The 19,267-nt window shown below is 43.0% G+C and overlaps 1 protein-coding gene across 1 annotated transcript in view; it reads left to right on the top strand.

Moving 5' to 3' along the window:
* Positions 1-19,267, top strand: part of ARHGEF2 (Rho/Rac guanine nucleotide exchange factor 2) — a 172,537-nt gene that overhangs the window by 149 nt on the left and 153,121 nt on the right. The gene's annotated exons all lie outside the window — the stretch shown is intronic.

The raw sequence follows: 19,267 nt of genomic DNA, 5'->3' as shown, positions 1-19,267 counted from the left end.
GTCCTAGCAGGGGGGAGTGACTGTGGTGGCGGTGTTATTAAGTGTAAGCTCTTGGGGTCATATCTGTGGCCATGTAGATTGTAAGCTCTAGGGTCAAGGATGTACATCCCCTTTAAATGAATGTTGTCGTTCCCCTTAATGTTAAATCCTTAAGGCATCGTCTTCAGTCAAGTAGTCTGAGATGGTAGCCAAGTGTTTTGTAGTGTTATCTGCTTCTGGGAAAGCTGGGTGATCAATGTAACCTCCAGCAGGATTCTCACCCAGCTTTCCTAGATACCAGAATGACGTTGGAGAACGTGGACTGTGCTACAGAACTGTCACTATACTGATAGACTCTGCTGGGACTTGTAGTCCTCACTGGTCAGCTCTTGGCTCGGTCCTCGTCCCCTCACCTTTCTACATTTCTTTAAATAACTGACCTACACTAGGATTGTCACCCAGCTTTCCCAGACTCCAGAATGAAGTAGGAGACTATGGCCCCTCCTATAGAACGATCACTATACCAGAATAAGCTGATAGACTCTGCTGGGACTTGTAGTCCTCGTTGGTCAGCTCTTGGCGCCCTCCGCATCGCCGGCGCACGGACCCCTCACATTTCTCTAAATAACTGGCCTACACCAGAATTGTCACCCAGCTTTCCCAGACTCCAGAATGAAGTAGGAGACTATGGCCCCACCTATAGAACTAACTATACTAGAATAGCTGATAGACTCTGCTGGGACTTGTAGTCCTCACTGGTCAGGTCTTGGCGCCGCCCTTGTCGCTGGCACACTGCCCGTCAGGAATTTCTCTAATCATGTGGTTATTAGTTTATCTCATGTTGTGCATTGCCATGAGAACCGTGGATGGTCGCACACGCAGTGCCAGGACTGACCACGTCCACCAGGGGGGCTCTGCTGCGCCCACCTCCTCTAGCACCTGTCAGGACCAGTATAACTAAGGTCAGGTCTTAAAGGGGAACTTCACTACTATGAGATTACAGGCGAGGCGGCTGACAGGTTGGACCGGGTCTCAGCGGCCTCTATTTGCCTAGTCACAGGTGTTCAGTAATCTGAGCTGGCCCTTTAAGAGATCAGTAACCAGGGTTGTTAGAAAGCGTCTCCTGCCTGTTGTTTGCTCTGCTGACAGGCGCTGCCGCCATTGTTTGTCCCGTTTTCCCACGTACCGCCGTTTAACCATTCCAGGTCCGCGGTTACTGGGCCACTACAAGTCCCAGCATGTTGCTGTGACAATCTTCAGATCTCCTTCTGTTCTGCTGAGACTTCCTTAAATTAAAGGGCCGCTCCAGACTCGGTGGAGAATCCCGTGATCGGTGCGGGGACCCTCCCTGAGTCACATGGGGAAAAGATTTTATATAATAGTTCATAAAAATCCCTTTATTTTATCCGGAATATTCCTCGCGGGGCCGAGCACAGGTCATGGCCTCTCTTTTGTGGGAGGGGCCTCAGTGGTTGTCACTCGGTCAGCCAATAGTCAGCAGCTTAAAGGGAAACTCCACATTTGGTCGTAGAAAAATCAATGGTGTGTCCAAAAAAGCCACCAATGTAACATCCCCCTATGGGGGTGACGCTCACGCATTTGACAACCATTATTTATACCACCGCCATTTGTATTATGATGCCGCCATATTGTGTTCGCAGCTGTACAGATTAGAAGAACAGCGCCAAAACAGCGCCACATGTGTCTGTAGGTTATGTCTGGTATGGCAGCTCAGTTCCATTGAAGTAATACCACATACCTCCTGTAGGCGAGTGTGGCGCTGCTTCATAAAGAAGTCGGCCATGTTTTCTACGTTTGTATGACCTGTTATGTTGAGGTCATGAGATATAAATTTCATTGAGACATCTCGGTGAATGTCATGTGTTACACCAAGACGTTACGAGCGTGTCTTAAGATTGGATTATAAACCACCAAATCATCCTCGTACGTCACTGGGGCGGCCGCGCGGACTCTTTTATGGGTCTCGCGATGGATCGGTTTACTTGAGAATGAAACAAAGTGTATACACGCTCCTTCCATTCTTTAATAAACTTTATTTACACAGACAAGGACAATTCCTTGAAGGGACAAACGAGTAACAAAAAATTGAGTTTGGACAGGTTTACTTGTCCCCTGGCCCGCCAAGTGTATGCACTCCATATGCATTCTTCAATAAACTTTATTTACACAGTCATGGCCAATTCTTTGAAAGGACAAAGTGCGTAAAAAATAAATTGGGGTTGGGAAGGGTTTACTTGTCCTCTGACTTGGCGAGTATGTTACCGCCTCTGTGTCCTTCAATAAACTTTATTTACACAGTCATGGACAATTCCTCGAAGGGGCAAAGTAAGCATATCCTTTCTTGTTGGGAAGGGTATACTGGTCCCCAGACATGACAAGTATTCTACAAAGCGTATATACTCCCCGCACACATTCTGCAATAAACTTTATTTACACAGGCATGGACAATTCCTTGAAGTGAGCAAATATTCTCTTGTTGAGAAGGGTATACTGGTCCCCAGGCATGAAAAGTATTCTACACAGTGTATATACTCCCTGTGCATTCTGCAATAAACTTTATTCGCAGAGTCATGGACAATTCCTTGAAGTGAATGCTATGTTTCAGGCTTTGATTCTTGCATTAGGCCCTTGTCCTGGACAGAGGAGGCCCCGGCTTCCCCTATGTAGTGTGGATACGTGGCCTGCACATGATTCATAGGTAACACGCCCTGCTCATGTCAGCCGGAGGTTGATCCAAGATCACTGCTATCTCCTGATTGCTATGGACTGGAGATTATGAGGGGACACCGGGCGGACATAGGGATGTACAACGTATTCCTCAAGTGCAGGATGGGAGGGCCCGGAATATTCTGCTGAGGAGGGGGCTAGGGTGCGGACTGTGCTATAATGGGCGCCATTGGAGTGGTCTCCAGTGCAGACCGTTGTCGGGATTAATAAGGAGGACGCGGGGCCCGGACTGCAGTGTTTGCGCTCTGGGCGTGCGGTACTTGACTCATAAGTGGCCAAATAGCGCGGCGTCGAGGGCCCTTGTCAATGTGACCTGATAAGCTAAGACGGCGTCTGCTGCCATAAAGTCTGCTGCTCCTGTATCATCTCACAGCGAGCACAAAATCCCTGCGCAGACGGGGATGGTTTTTTCATCATAAACTGGCCCCTAGGTGGCACTGTTTCATTGAAGTCTATGGAGATTTCCAGCAAATATACTCCATGGGGCCTTCCTCTTATGTCAAGTCCTGTCAAATCTATTACGGCTACCACTCAGCTTTCCTACAGTCCTGAACGACACATCGGCCTAGTTCTATAGAGATGTGCTAGGGTGGCGGGAAGGAGTCTGGGAAAGTTGGGTGACTGGTATAAATCTTAGTGGTCACCCAGCTTTCCCAGAACTAGACATACTGAAAGGGACTTAATTTTCTAGTATTTGGCAGCAAATTACCCCCCACCCCCCAGATTTGGGAATTTACCGGATTTGTAAGAAATAAATGAGAGAAAAATTTTGGGATTAGCGTCATTTTAAGAAGATTTAGACATTTGTGACCCGGACTAATTGACCAATTAGTAACTGAGTAGAGACGATGACTGTGCCCTGAAGACGGCGTGATGTCATCAGAGATGGGCAGAAGGTTCTGGAAAGGTGACGTTTAATATTAACCCCTTCACTGCTGCTAAAGTCAGACCAGATAAGGTTCCGGTGACGACCACGTTCCGTAATGGTGCGACATACTGCGGCTTCCCTATCATGGTGGTAACATGAGGTCACATGACTTGCAATGGTTGCTGCACCAATGTGTCAAGTTGCCCAGTCCACTGTTTTTTTTTCATGTCGCCCTGTAAGAGGCGGAGCCTAAGTATAGACACTATAACAGTGCAAAATGGTGAGGAGCGCGTGTTTACACAAGGACAAGGGGCGTCAACATCTTGTCACTTCCTCACTTTGCCCGTAAAATCCTGGAGGAACAGTAAATCGGTCGCCCTGGCACGTTATCCTGGGTGGGGCAGGATCAAAGATGACTGAAGACACTGTTGCCTTGTCTTTGTTATTTCTGTTTCTGGGAAAGCTGGGTGATGAAAAACGCTGATTTATAGGACAAGTTGTCGGCTCTGTAGAAGTGAGAGTGGTTTACTGGTTCATCAATGAAATGCAAGAACTGCAGTGAAGACTGACACATGGGTAGATGTATATGTGACTATGCAGATTTTACTGTGTGCTGAGTCATGTACAGAATGCCAGAACTACAGTAAAGACTGACACAAAGGAGAGGGATCAAGTGCAGTATAAGAAAGCAGATGTATGTTGAGAATCTATAGAAAGCTGAGATACCTGGAGCTCTGTAGGGATTCTTATATATGAATAGAATCCCTAAACCGCAGTTAGGACTGACACTTTCACAGGCAGAACATATGGAGAGGGACCGACCGTAATGGTTGTCATAGTCCCGTTGATCCTAAGGCTTCATGAATGGAATTCCAGCACTGCAGCAATGACAACCATTGTGGGCCCTGTCATGGTGGCCACTAGTCATTGTCACAGGAATGACCATTAAAGTGGTGAAAGGAGCCCCTTTTATATGTCACCACTCGGGGCTGAGAACATGGATGTGGCCATATTCCCAGGATTATTTCCCGCTGATCTCGTCTTCTCCATTAGCTCATCCCTGTTCGGGGCCGGATGCTCCAATGTAATCTGCCCATGATAACACTTCCTGGAAATCTCACGTGAGGTCAACAAGGTGTCCTGACCCTGCCGGAAATGCCAGTGTTATCCCGCAGATACATGGCTGCTTCCTCCCATCCAATGACTGACTGCAACCATCACTGGATTCACTTAACCCAGGCGTGACCAGACCACTTGGAAACTGTGGCCTAGTATAGGCGATCCCTATAGACGAAATACGGAGCGGCTGTACTAGGTCGGCTGTTCCCCATCTTCATAAAGTGAGCAATGTTGTGGAGGATAATGGGGTACTATTGGCTGACCTCGGTAGGTGACCACTATGGAGGGCGAGTGACAATGGTGCTGATAGTTTGGATACTGAGATGTATTAGCTTTTTAATTCAGGTTTTTAAGGCAGACCTAACATGGAGATGCTAAAAGGAGAAAGAGTAGGCTGGATGAAAAGGAAGAGGAGAAGATGGGGATGAGGAGACATCATGGGGGAGATGGGAGATGGAGGAACGTGGAGACAATATGGTGGTGATAGAAGATGAGGAACGTGGAGACAATATGGTGGTGATAGAAGATGAGGAACCGAGGAGATCTCATGGCGTAGATAGAGATGGGTGTACGAGAGGATATCATGGGGTAGATAGGAGATGGAGGGCTGAGGAGACATCATGGAGTAGATAGGAGATGGAGAGACAAGGAGACTTTATAGTCAGGAGATGGAGGGCTGAGGAGACATCATGGGGCAGATAAGTGATGGATGTACGAGAGGATATCATGGAGTAGATAGGAGATGGAGGGCTGAGGAGACATCATGGAGTAGATAGGAGATGGAGGGCTGAGGAGACATCATGGAGCAAATAGGAGATGGAGGGACAAGGAGAAAGCATAGTCAGGAGATGGAGTGACGAGATGATATCATTGGGCAGATAAGAGATGGATGGAGAAGAGGATAACATGGGACAGATAGGAGATGGATGGATGAGAACATATCACAGGGCAGATAGGGGATGGAGGGATGAGAAGACGTCATGGTGGAGATTGATGGAGGACTGGACATCATGGGGCAGATAGGAGATGGAGGGCTGAGGAGACATCATGGTGAAGATTGATGGAGGAGAAGATATCACAGGGCAGATAGGATATGAAGGATTGAGGAGACAACATGGGGCAGATAGGAGGTGGAGGGCTGAGGAGACATCATAGTCAGGAGATGGAGGGCTGAGGAGACATCATGGTGGAGGTGGAGGGCTGAGGAGACATCATGGTGGAGATGCAGGGCTGAGGAGACATCATGGAGCAGATAGGAGGTGGAGGGCTGAGGAGACATCATGGTGGAGATGGAGGGCTGAGGAGACATCATGGAGCAGATAGGAGATGGAGGGCTGAGGAGACATCATGGTGGAGATGGAGGGCTGAGGAGACATCATGGAGCAGATAGGAGATGGAGGGCTGAGGAGACATCATGGTGGAGATGGAGGGCTGAGCAGACATGGCGGGGTCTCCCGGACCATTAGATATTGGGGGAGGAGGAGACGTTGCCGGGTCCTGGGGCCTCCGGAAAGCTGCAGCTGATAAGAGGGAGGGAAGTCACCATGGTAACCTACACAGTGTACACACAACAGGAAGCGGGGCCCGGCCTGCTGTATCTAATGTGTATCTAATCCCACCGCCATGTATCAGGCTACACATCTGCCAGCTCAGAGTGTCTAGTCGGAATACACTGAAACAAATCCTCAGCTGTGGTCACTTCTGGCTTAGATATCAGTGGTGAATATTCCCTGACAACAAGCAGAGATCTGGAGAACAGCGAGGGAATGGAGACGAGTGCAGGAGCCTGTCATAGAGCGGACGCCATAGTCTGGGGAGGGTCTCGCCCTGGGTACTCTACATATATATGGGTGAGGGGCCGGATACAGGACAGGGGCGGTGCTCCGGGGCAGAATATACTGTACACCCAGGGCTCAGATACAGGAAGGCGACAGGCGGATGGCGAGCGCGTCAGCCATAATATCTGATATCTCCTCATCATAACCCGGCTTATTATAATGTATGCACATTATATCAGTGATGTCACTGACAGGGGGCGGGGCTGTGACAACCTCTCAGACATGATATATACAGGCTGGTTGTCAGTAACAGGGGGCGGGGCTGTGACAACCTCTCAGACATGATATATACAGGTGGTTGTCAGTAACAGGGGGCGGGGCTGTGACAACCTCTCAGACATGATATATACAGGTGGTTGTCAGTAACAGGGGGCGGGGCTGTGACAACCTCTCACACATGATATATACAGGCTGGCTGTCAGTAACAGGGGGCGGGGCTGTGACAACCTCTCAGACATGATATATACAGCTGGTTGTCAGTAACAGGGGGCGGGGCTGTGACAACCTCTCAGACATGATATATACAGGCTGGTTGTCAGTAACAGGGGGCGGGGCTGTGACAACCTCTCAGACATGATATATACAGCTGGTTGTCAGTAACAGGGGGCGGGGCTGTGACAACCTCTCAGACATGATATATACAGGTGGTTGTCAGTAACAGGGGCCGGGGCTGTGACAACCTCTCAGACATGATATATACAGGCTGGTTGTCAGTAACAGGGGCCGGGGCTGTGACAACCTCTCAGACATGATATATACAGCTGGTTGTCAGTAACAGGGGGCGGGGCTGTGACAACCTCAGACATGATATATACAGGTGGTTGTCAGTACCAGGGGGCGGGGCTGTGACAACCTCTCAGACATGATATATACAGGCTGGTTGTCAGTAGTCTAGGGTTTGGAGGGTCCCAATTTTGAGATCCCAGGTGATTGGCTTGCTATGCTGGAACTCCAGGAGCTCACCCGTTTTGGTGAGACTGCCCCTTTAAGTCACCTGGGTTCTCTACCTATAATGTGACTGATGTCAGCGGAGACGTCGTCGTGTATACATTACATCATGTGTAATTAAAGTTTCATTAGCAGGATGAGCATGTGGAGGGCGCCCGCTGCCACCGCCGGCCCGCTGCCTCCTCCTGACAAGTCCTGTCATGGCCTCCGCTCTCAGCTCTTAGTATATATATATATATCAAAGACAAGAATTAGCAATGCTGTAGGGTGACGTCTGCGGGGATCCTCCACCCAGAAATATCACACAACAACAATTATCCCCAATGATCCTCCGCTCCTCCGGCCACCACAGCGTTTGATGTGACAATCCTGGAATATTTACAGGTAATTTAGAGCCGCCATATTGGTGACTACAGACCTGGAGCATGTGGGGTGGAGGAACCTGCAGACACATCAAATATCCCCTGGAGAAAGACTCTGACTGCATGTGCTTTCCCAAGAGCAGGAAATTATAAGCAGAGCGATGATCTGCAGGTGTCTAGGGAGGTCAGGGGTGTAATAGTCTGCAGGATAGATCACTATGTATCAGGAGGTAGAGAGGATGGAGCGATGTTCTGCAGAGGTGTAGAGAGGTCAGTGGTGTAATAGTCTGCAGAATATATCGCTATGTATCTAGAGGTAGAGAGGACAGAGCGATGTTCTGCAGAAGTGTAGACAGGTCAGTGGTGTAATAGTCTGCAAATATATCACTATGTATCTGGAGGTAGAGAGGATAGAGCAATGATCTGCAGGTGTCTAGGGAGGTCAGGGGTGTAATAATCTGCAGTATATCACTATGTATCTGGGGGTAGAGAGGACAGAGCGATGTTCTGCAGAGGTGTAGACAGGTCAGTGGTGTAATAGTCTGCAGGATAGATCAGTAAGTATCAGGGAGGATAGCGCGATGTTCTGCAGATGTGTAGTTAGATGAATAATCTGGGTATTTTTAGCGCTGTGCACAGAGACGCCCTGCGGGTGATGATCTGTGTCGCCCCCTATCTGGGCTGGGGTACATACACATGCCTGGGAAGGAGATGCTGTAGATGCTATGCCCTGGCGGGGGGCCCAGGGGCCCGGTGTGTCTGGCTGTAGTGTGTGGGTCCTGTATGACTGAGTGACTGATACTTGGCATTGCCCTTCCATAGTGGCCGCAGCCACGTGTTTACATTACACTCAGTAAGAGGATGACGTCCATCTCCGGCCCCACCTAACCCTCATATTAGCTCAGTTACACTCACTGGGTCTCGCACAAGTCCTGGAACGTCAGCCCGGCCAGCTGTGTCCTAGGAGCCGGGGAAGGGGACGACACCCCTCCCCTTTAATTTCCTCAACCATATTAATTAATCCAACTGTATATCTGTAGAGAGCAGCAAAAACATGTATACAGTTATATATGTACAGCTGGTATAACCTGGGTATATACTGTATATAATTATATATGTACAGCTGGTATAACCTGGGTATATACTGTATATAATTATATATGTACAGCTGGTATAACCTGGGTATATACTGTATATAATTATATATGTACAGCTGGTATAACCTGGATATCTCCTGTATATAATTATATATGTACAGCCAGTATAACCTGGGTATCTCCTGTATATAATTATATATGTACAGCCGGTATAACCTGGGTATATACTGTATATAATTATATATGTACAGCTGGTATTAACCTGGGTATCTCCTGTATATAATTATATATGTACAGCCGGTATAACCTGGGTATATACTGTATATAATTATATATGTACAGCCGGTATAACCTGGGTATCTCCTGTATATAATTATATATGTACAGCTGCTATAACCTGGGTATATACTGTATATAATTATATATGTACAGCTGGAATAACCTGGGTATCTCCTGTATATAATTATATATGTACAGCTGGTATAACCTGGGTATATACTGTATATAATTATATATGTACAGCTGCTATAACCTGGGTATATACTGTATATAATTACATATGTACAGCTGGTATAACCTGGGTATACACTGTATATAATTACATATGTACAGCCAGTATAACCTGGGTATCTCCTGTATATAATTATATATGTACAGCCGGTATAACCTGGGTATCTCCTGTATATAATTGTATATGTACAGCTGGTATAACCTGGGTATATACTGTATATAATTATATATGTACAGCTGGTATAACCTGGGTATATACTGTATATAATTATATATGTACAGCTGGTATAACCTGGGTATCTCCTGTATATAAATATATATGTACAGCTGGTATAACCTGGGTATCTCCTGTATATAATTGTATATGTACAGCTGGTATAACCTGGGTATATACTGTATATAATTATATATGTACAGCTGGTATAACCTGGGTATATACTGTATATAATTATATATGTACAGCTGGTATAACCTGGGTATCTCCTGTATATAATTGTATATGTACAGCTGGTATAACCTGGGTATATACTGTATATAATTATATATGTACAGCTGGTATAACCTGGGTATATACTGTATATAATTATATATGTACAGCTGGTATAACCTGGGTATCTCCTGTATATAAATATATATGTACAGCTGGTATAACCTGGGTATCTCCTGTATATAATTGTATATGTACAGCTGGTATAACCTGGGTATATACTGTATATAATTATATATGTACAGCTGGTATAACCTGGGTATATACTGTATATAATTATATATGTACAGCCGGTATAACCTGGGTATATACTGTATATAATTATATATGTACAGCCGGTATAACCTGGGTATATACTGTATATAATTATATATGTACAGCTGGTATAACCTGGGTATCTCCTGTATATAATTATATATGTACAGCCGGTATAACCTGGGTATATACTGTATATAATTATATATGTACAGCTGGTATAACCTGGGTATCTCCTGTATATAATTATATATGTACAGCTGGTATAACCTGGGTATCTCCTGTATATAATTATATATGTACAGCTGATATAACCTGGGTATATACTGTATATAATTATATATGTACAGCTGGTATAACCTGGGTATATACTGTATATAATTATATATGTACAGCTGATATAACCCAGGTTTTATTGACAGGCTCCTCAGTTCAGTTTTGCTGGATGTTTTCGTGAGTGACAGGAAATTATTCTCACATTGAGATATGGCGGTGCTGAGCACGCTCCTTGTTTTTCCAGCTGCTTTTAATAATCTGCTTAATAAAGAATAATCAGAGTGTAGGACACGAGGGGCCGATACTGCGAGGATAAAATCATACAGCCAGACACTGTCATAGGATTAGATACACCGCTCATCAGAAAGTATCACACAGGATAGGATTAGATACACAGCTCAGTATACAGTATCACACAGGATAGGATTAGATACACAGCTCAGTATACAGTATCACACATTGTAGGATTAGATACACAGTTCAGTATACAGTATCTCACAGGATAGGATTAGATACACAGCTCAGTATACTGTATCACACATTGTAGGATTAGATACACAGCTCAGTATACAGTATCACACAGGATAGGATTAGATACACAGCTCAGTATACAGTATCACACAGGATAGAATTAGATACAGCTCAGTATACAGTATCACACAGGATAGGATGAGATACACAGCTCAGTATACAGTATCACACAGGATAGGATTAGATACACAGCTCAGTATACTGTATCACACATTGTAGGATTAGATACACAGCTCAGTATACAGTATCACACAGGATAGGATTAGATACACAGCTCAGTATACAGTATATCACACAGGAGAGGATTAGATACACAGCTCAGTATACAGTATCACACATGAGAGGATTAGATACACAGCTCAGTATACAGTATCACACAGGATAGGATTAGATACACAGCTCAGTATACAGTATCACACAGGATAGGATTAGATACACAGCTCAGTATACAGTATCACACAGGATAGGATTAGATACACAGCTCAGTATACAGTATCACACAGGATAGGATTAGATACACAGCTCAGTATACAGTATCACACAGGATAGGATTAGATACACAGCTCAGTATACAGTATCACACATTGTAGGATTAGATACACAGTTCAGTATACAGTATCTCACAGGATAGGATTAGATACACAGCTCAGTATACTGTATCACACATTGTAGGATTAGATACACAGCTCAGTATACAGTATCACACAGGATAGGATTAGATACACAGCTCAGTATACAGTATCACACAGGATAGAATTAGATACAGCTCAGTATACAGTATCACACATGATAGGATGAGATACACAGCTCAGTATACAGTATCACACAGGATAGGATTAGATACACAGCTCAGTATACTGTATCACACATTGTAGGATTAGATACACAGCTCAGTATACAGTATCACACAGGATAGGATTAGATACACAGCTCAGTATACAGTATATCACACAGGAGAGGATTAGATACACAGCTCAGTATACAGTATCACACATGAGAGGATTAGATACACAGCTCAGTATACAGTATCACACAGGATAGGATTAGATACACAGCTCAGTATACAGTATCACACAGGAGAGGATTAGATACACAGCTCAGTATACAGTATCACACAGGATAGGATTAGATACACAGCTCAGTGTACAGTATCACACAGGATAGGATTAGATACACAGCTCAGCAGACAGTATCACACAGGATAAGATTAGATACACAGCTCAGTATACAGTATCACACAGGATAGGATTAGATACACAGCTCAGTATACAGTATCACACAGGATAGGATTAGATACACAGCTCAGTATACAGTATCACACAGGATAGGATTAGATACACAGCTCAGTATACAGTATCACACAGGATAGGATTAGATACACAGCTCAGTATACAGTATCACACATTGTAGGATTAGATACACAGTTCAGTATACAGTATCTCACAGGATAGGATTAGATACACAGCTCAGTATACTGTATCACACATTGTAGGATTAGATACACAGCTCAGTATACAGTATCACACAGGATAGGATTAGATACACAGCTCAGTATACAGTATCACACAGGATAGAATTAGATACAGCTCAGTATACAGTATCACACAGGATAGGATGAGATACACAGCTCAGTATACAGTATCACACAGGATAGGATTAGATACACAGCTCAGTATACTGTATCACACATTGTAGGATTAGATACACAGCTCAGTATACAGTATCACACAGGATAGGATTAGATACACAGCTCAGTATACAGTATATCACACAGGAGAGGATTAGATACACAGCTCAGTATACAGTATCACACATGAGAGGATTAGATACACAGCTCAGTATACAGTATCACACAGGATAGGATTAGATACACAGCTCAGTATACAGTATCACACAGGAGAGGATTAGATACACAGCTCAGTATACAGTATCACACAGGATAGGATTAGATACACAGCTCAGTATACAGTATCACACAGGATAGGATTAGATACACAGCTCAGTATACAGTATCACACAGGATAGGATTAGATACACAGCTCAGTATACAGTATCACACAGGATAGGATTAGATACACAGCTCAGTATACAGTATCACACATTGTAGGATTAGATACACAGTTCAGTATACAGTATCTCACAGGATAGGATTAGATACACAGCTCAGTATACTGTATCACACATTGTAGGATTAGATACACAGCTCAGTATACAGTATCACACAGGATAGGATTAGATACACAGCTCAGTATACAGTATCACACAGGATAGAATTAGATACAGCTCAGTATACAGTATCACACAGGATAGGATGAGATACACAGCTCAGTATACAGTATCACACAGGATAGGATTAGATACACAGCTCAGTATACTGTATCACACATTGTAGGATTAGATACACAGCTCAGTATACAGTATCACACAGGATAGGATTAGATACACAGCTCAGTATACAGTATATCACACAGGAGAGGATTAGATACACAGCTCAGTATACAGTATCACACATGAGAGGATTAGATACACAGCTCAGTATACAGTATCACACAGGATAGGATTAGATACACAGCTCAGTATACAGTATCACACAGGAGAGGATTAGATACACAGCTCAGTATACAGTATCACACAGGATAGGATTAGATACACAGCTCAGTGTACAGTATCACACAGGATAGGATTAGATACACAGCTCAGCAGACAGTATCACACAGGATAAGATTAGATACACAGCTCAGTATACAGTATCACACAGGATAGGATTAGATACACAGCTCAGTATACAGTATCACACAGGATAGGATTAGATACACAGCTCAGTATACAGTATCACACAGGATAGGATTAGATACACAGCTCAGTATACAGTATCACACATTGTAGGATTAGATACACAGTTCAGTATACAGTATCACACAGGATAGGATTAGATACACAGCTCAGTATACTGTATCACACATTGTAGGATTAGATACACAGCTCAGTATACAGTATCACACAGGATAGGATTAGATACACAGCTCAGTATACAGTATATCACACAGGAGAGGATTAGATACACAGCTCAGTATACAGTATCACACAGGATAGGATTAGATACACAGCTCAGTATACAGTATCACACAGGATAGGATTAGATACACAGCTCAGTATACAGTATCACACAGGATAGGATTAGATACACAGCTCAGTATACAGTATCACACAGGATAGGATTAGATACACAGCTCAGTATACAGTATCACACAGGATAGGATTAGATACACAGCTCAGTATACAGTATCACACAGGATAGGATTAGATACACAGCTCAGTATACAGTATCACACATTGTAGGATTAGATACACAGTTCAGTATACAGTATCTCACAGGATAGGATTAGATACACAGCTCAGTATACTGTATCACACATTGTAGGATTAGATACACAGCTCAGTATACAGTATCACACAGGATAGGATTAGATACACAGCTCAGTATACAGTATCACACAGGATAGGATTAGATACAGCTCAGTATACAGTATCACACAGGATAGGATGAGATACACAGCTCAGTATACAGTATCACACAGGATAGGATTAGATACACAGCTCAGTATACTGTATCACACATTGTAGGATTAGATACACAGCTCAGTATACAGTATATCACACAGGAGAGGATTAGATACACAGCTCAGTATACAGTATCACACATGAGAGGATTAGATACACAGCTCAGTATACAGTATCACACAGGATAGGATTAGATACACAGCTCAGTATACAGTATCACACAGGAGAGGATTAGATACACAGCTCAGTATACAGTATCACACAGGATAGGATTAGATACACAGCTCAGTGTACAGTATCACACAGGATAGGATTAGATACACAGCTCAGCAGACAGTATCACACAGGATAAGATTAGATACACAGCTCAGTATACAGTATCACACAGGATAGGATTAGATACACAGCTCAGTATACAGTATCACACAGGATAGGATTAGATACACAGCTCAGTATACAGTATCACACAGGATAGGATTAGATACACAGCTCAGTATACAGTATCACACAGGATAGGATTAGATACACAGCTCAGTATACAGTATCACACATTGTAGGATTAGATACACAGTTCAGTATACAGTATCACACAGGATAGGATTAGATACACAGCTCAGTATACTGTATCACACATTGTAGGATTAGATACACAGCTCAGTATACAGTATCACACAGGATAGGATTAGATACACAGCTCAGTATACAGTATATCACACAGGAGAGGATTAGATACACAGCTCAGTATACAGTATCACACAGGATAGGATTAGATACACAGCTCAGTATACAGTATCACACAGCATAGGATTAGATACACAGCTCAGTATACAGTATCACACAGGATAGGATTAGATACACAGCTCAGTATACAGTATCACACAGGATAGGATTAGATACACAGCTCAGTATACAGTATCGCACAGGATAGGATTAGATACACAGCTCAGTATACAGTATCACACAGGATAGGATTAGATACACAGCTCAGTATACAGTATCACACAGGATAGGATTAGATACACAGCTCAGTATACAGTATCACACAGGATAGAATTAGATACACAGCTCAGTATACAGTATCACACAGGAGAGGATTAGATACACAGCTCAGTATACAGTATCACACAGCATAGGATTAGATACACAGCTCAGTATACAGTATCACACAGGATAGGATTAGATACACAGCTCAGTATACAGTATCACACAGGAGAGGATTAGATACACGGCTCAGTATACAGTATCACACATGAGAGGATTAGATACACAGCTCAGTATACAGTATCACACAGGATAGGATTAGATACACAGCTCAGTATACAGTATCACACGGGAGAGGATTAGATACACAGCTCAGTATACAGTATCGCACAGGATAGGATTAGATACACAGCTCAGTATACAGTATCACACAGGATAGGATTAGATACACAGCTCAGTATACAGTATCACACAGGATAGGATTAGATACACAGCTCAGTATACAGTATCACATAGGATAGGATTAGATACACAGCTCGGTATACAGTATCACACAGGGTAGGATTAGATACACAGCTCAGTATACAGTATCACACAGGATAGGATTAGATACACAGCTCAGTATACAGTATCGCACAGGATAGGATTAGATACACAGCTCAGTATACAGTATCACACAGGATAGGATTAGATACACAGCTCAGTATACAGTATCGCACAGGATAGGATTAGATACACAGCTCAGTATACAGTATCACATAGGATAGGATTAGATACACAGCTCGGTATACAGTATCACACAGGGTAGGATTAGATACACAGCTCAGTATACAGTATCACACAGGATAGGATTAGATACACAGCTCAGTATACAGTATCACACAGGATAGGATTAGATACACAGCTCAGTATACAGTATCGCACAGGATAGGATTAGATACACAGCTCAGTATACAGTATCACACAGGATAGGATTAGATACACAGCTCAGTATACAGTATCACACAGGATAGGATTAGATACACAGCTCAGTATACAGTATCACACAGGATAGAATTAGATACACAGCTCAGTATACAGTATCACACAGGATAGGATTAGATACACAGCTCAGTATACAGTATCACACAGGATAGGATTAGATACACAGCTCAGTATACAGTATCACACATTGTAGGATTAGATACACAGTTCAGTATACAGTATCACACAGGATAGGATTAGATGCACAGCTCAGTATACTGTATCACACATTGTAGGATTAGATACACAGCTCAGTATACAGTATCACACAGGATAGGATTAGATACACAGCTCAGTATACAGTATATCACACAGGGGAGGATTAGATACACAGCTCAGTATACAGTATCACACATGAGAGGATTAGATACACAGCTCAGTATACAGTATCACACAGGATAGGATTAGATACACAGCTCAGTATACAGTATCACACAGGAGAGGATTAGATACACAGCTCAGTATACAGTATCACACAGGATAGGATTAGATACACAGCTCAGTATACAGTATCACACAGGATAGGATTAGATACACAGCTCAGTATACAGTATCACACAGGATAGGATTAGATACACAGCTCAGTATACAGTATCACACAGGATAGGATTAGATACACAGCTCAGTATACAGTATCACACAGGATAGGATTAGATACACAGCTCAGTATACAGTATCACACAGGATAGGATTAGATACACAGCTCAGTATACAGTATCACACAGGATAGGATTAGATACACAGCTCAGTATACAGTATCACACATTGTAGGATTAGATACACAGTTCAGTATACAGTATCTCACAGGATAGGATTAGATACACAGCTCAGTATACTGTATCACACATTGTAGGTTTAGATACACAGCTCAGTATATAGTATCACACAGGATAGGATTAGATACACAGCTCAGTATACAGTATCACACAGGATAGGATTAGATACAGCTCAGTATACAGTATCACACAGGATAGGATGAGATACACAGCTCAGTATACAGTATCACACAGGATAGGATTAGATACACAGCTCAGTATACAGTATATCACACAGGAGAGGATTAGATACACAGCTCAGTATACAGTATCACACATGAGAGGATTAGATACACAGCTCAGTATACAGTATCACACAGGATAGGATTAGATACACAGCTCAGTATACAGTATCACACATTGTAGGATTAGATACACAGCTCAGTATACAGTATCTCACAGGATAGGATTAGATACACAGCTCAGTATACTGTATCACACATTGTAGGATTAGATACACAGCTCAGTATACAGTATCACACAGGATAGGATTAGATACACAGCTCAGTATACAGTATCACACGATAGAATTAGATACAGCTCAGTATACAGTATCACACAGGATAGGATGAGATACACAGCTCAGTATACAGTATCACACAGGATAGGATTAGATACACAGCTCAGTATACTGTATCACACATTGTAGGATTAGATACACAGCTCAGTATACAGTATCACACAGGATAGGATTAGATACACAGCTCAGTATACAGTATATCACACAGGAGAGGATTAGATACACAGCTCAGTATACAGTATCACACATGAGAGGATTAGATACACAGCTCAGTATACAGTATCACACAGGATAGGATTAGATACACAGCTCAGTATACAGTATCACACAGGAGAGGATTAGATACACAGCTCAGTATACAGTATCACACAGGATAGGATTAGATACACAGCTCAGTATACAGTATCACACAGGATAGGATTAGATACACAGCTCAGTATACAGTATCACACAGGATAGGATTAGATACACAGCTCAGTATACAGTATCACACAGGATAGGATTAGATACACAGCTCAGTATACAGTATCACACATTGTAGGATTAGATACACAGTTCAGTATACAGTATCACACAGGATAGGATTAGATACACAGCTCAGTATACTGTATCACACATTGTAGGATTAGATACACAGCTCAGTATACAGTATCACACAGGATAGGATTAGATACACAGCTCAGTATACAGTATATCACACAGGAGAGGATTAGATACACAGCTCAGTATACAGTATCACACAGGATAGGATTAGATACACAGCTCAGTATACAGTATCACACAGGATAGGATTAGATACACAGCTCAGTATACAGTATCACACAGGAGAGGATTAGATACACAGCTCAGTATACAGTATCACACAGGATAGGATTAGATACACAGCTCAGTGTACAGTATCACACAGGATAGGATTAGATACACAGCTCAGCAGACAGTATCACACAGGATAAGATTAGATACACAGCTCAGTATACAGTATCACACAGGATAGGATTAGATACACAGCTCAGTATACAGTATCACACAGGATAGGATTAGATACACAGCTCAGTATACAGTATCACACAGGATAGGATTAGATACACAGCTCAGTATACAGTATCACACAGGATAGGATTAGATACACAGCTCAGTATACAGTATCACACATTGTAGGATTAGATACACAGTTCAGTATACAGTATCACACAGGATAGGATTAGATACACAGCTCAGTATACTGTATCACACATTGTAGGATTAGATACACAGCTCAGTATACAGTATCACACAGGATAGGATTAGATACACAGCTCAGTATACAGTATATCACACAGGAGAGGATTAGATACACAGCTCAGTATACA

Source organism: Leptodactylus fuscus, chromosome 7, assembly GCF_031893055.1.
Source record: "Leptodactylus fuscus isolate aLepFus1 chromosome 7, aLepFus1.hap2, whole genome shotgun sequence".
In the NCBI taxonomy this organism is placed as follows: Eukaryota; Metazoa; Chordata; class Amphibia; order Anura; family Leptodactylidae; genus Leptodactylus; species Leptodactylus fuscus.
Note: the sequence above shows the minus strand (reverse complement) of the source record. Positions and strands in the feature narration are given on the sequence as shown.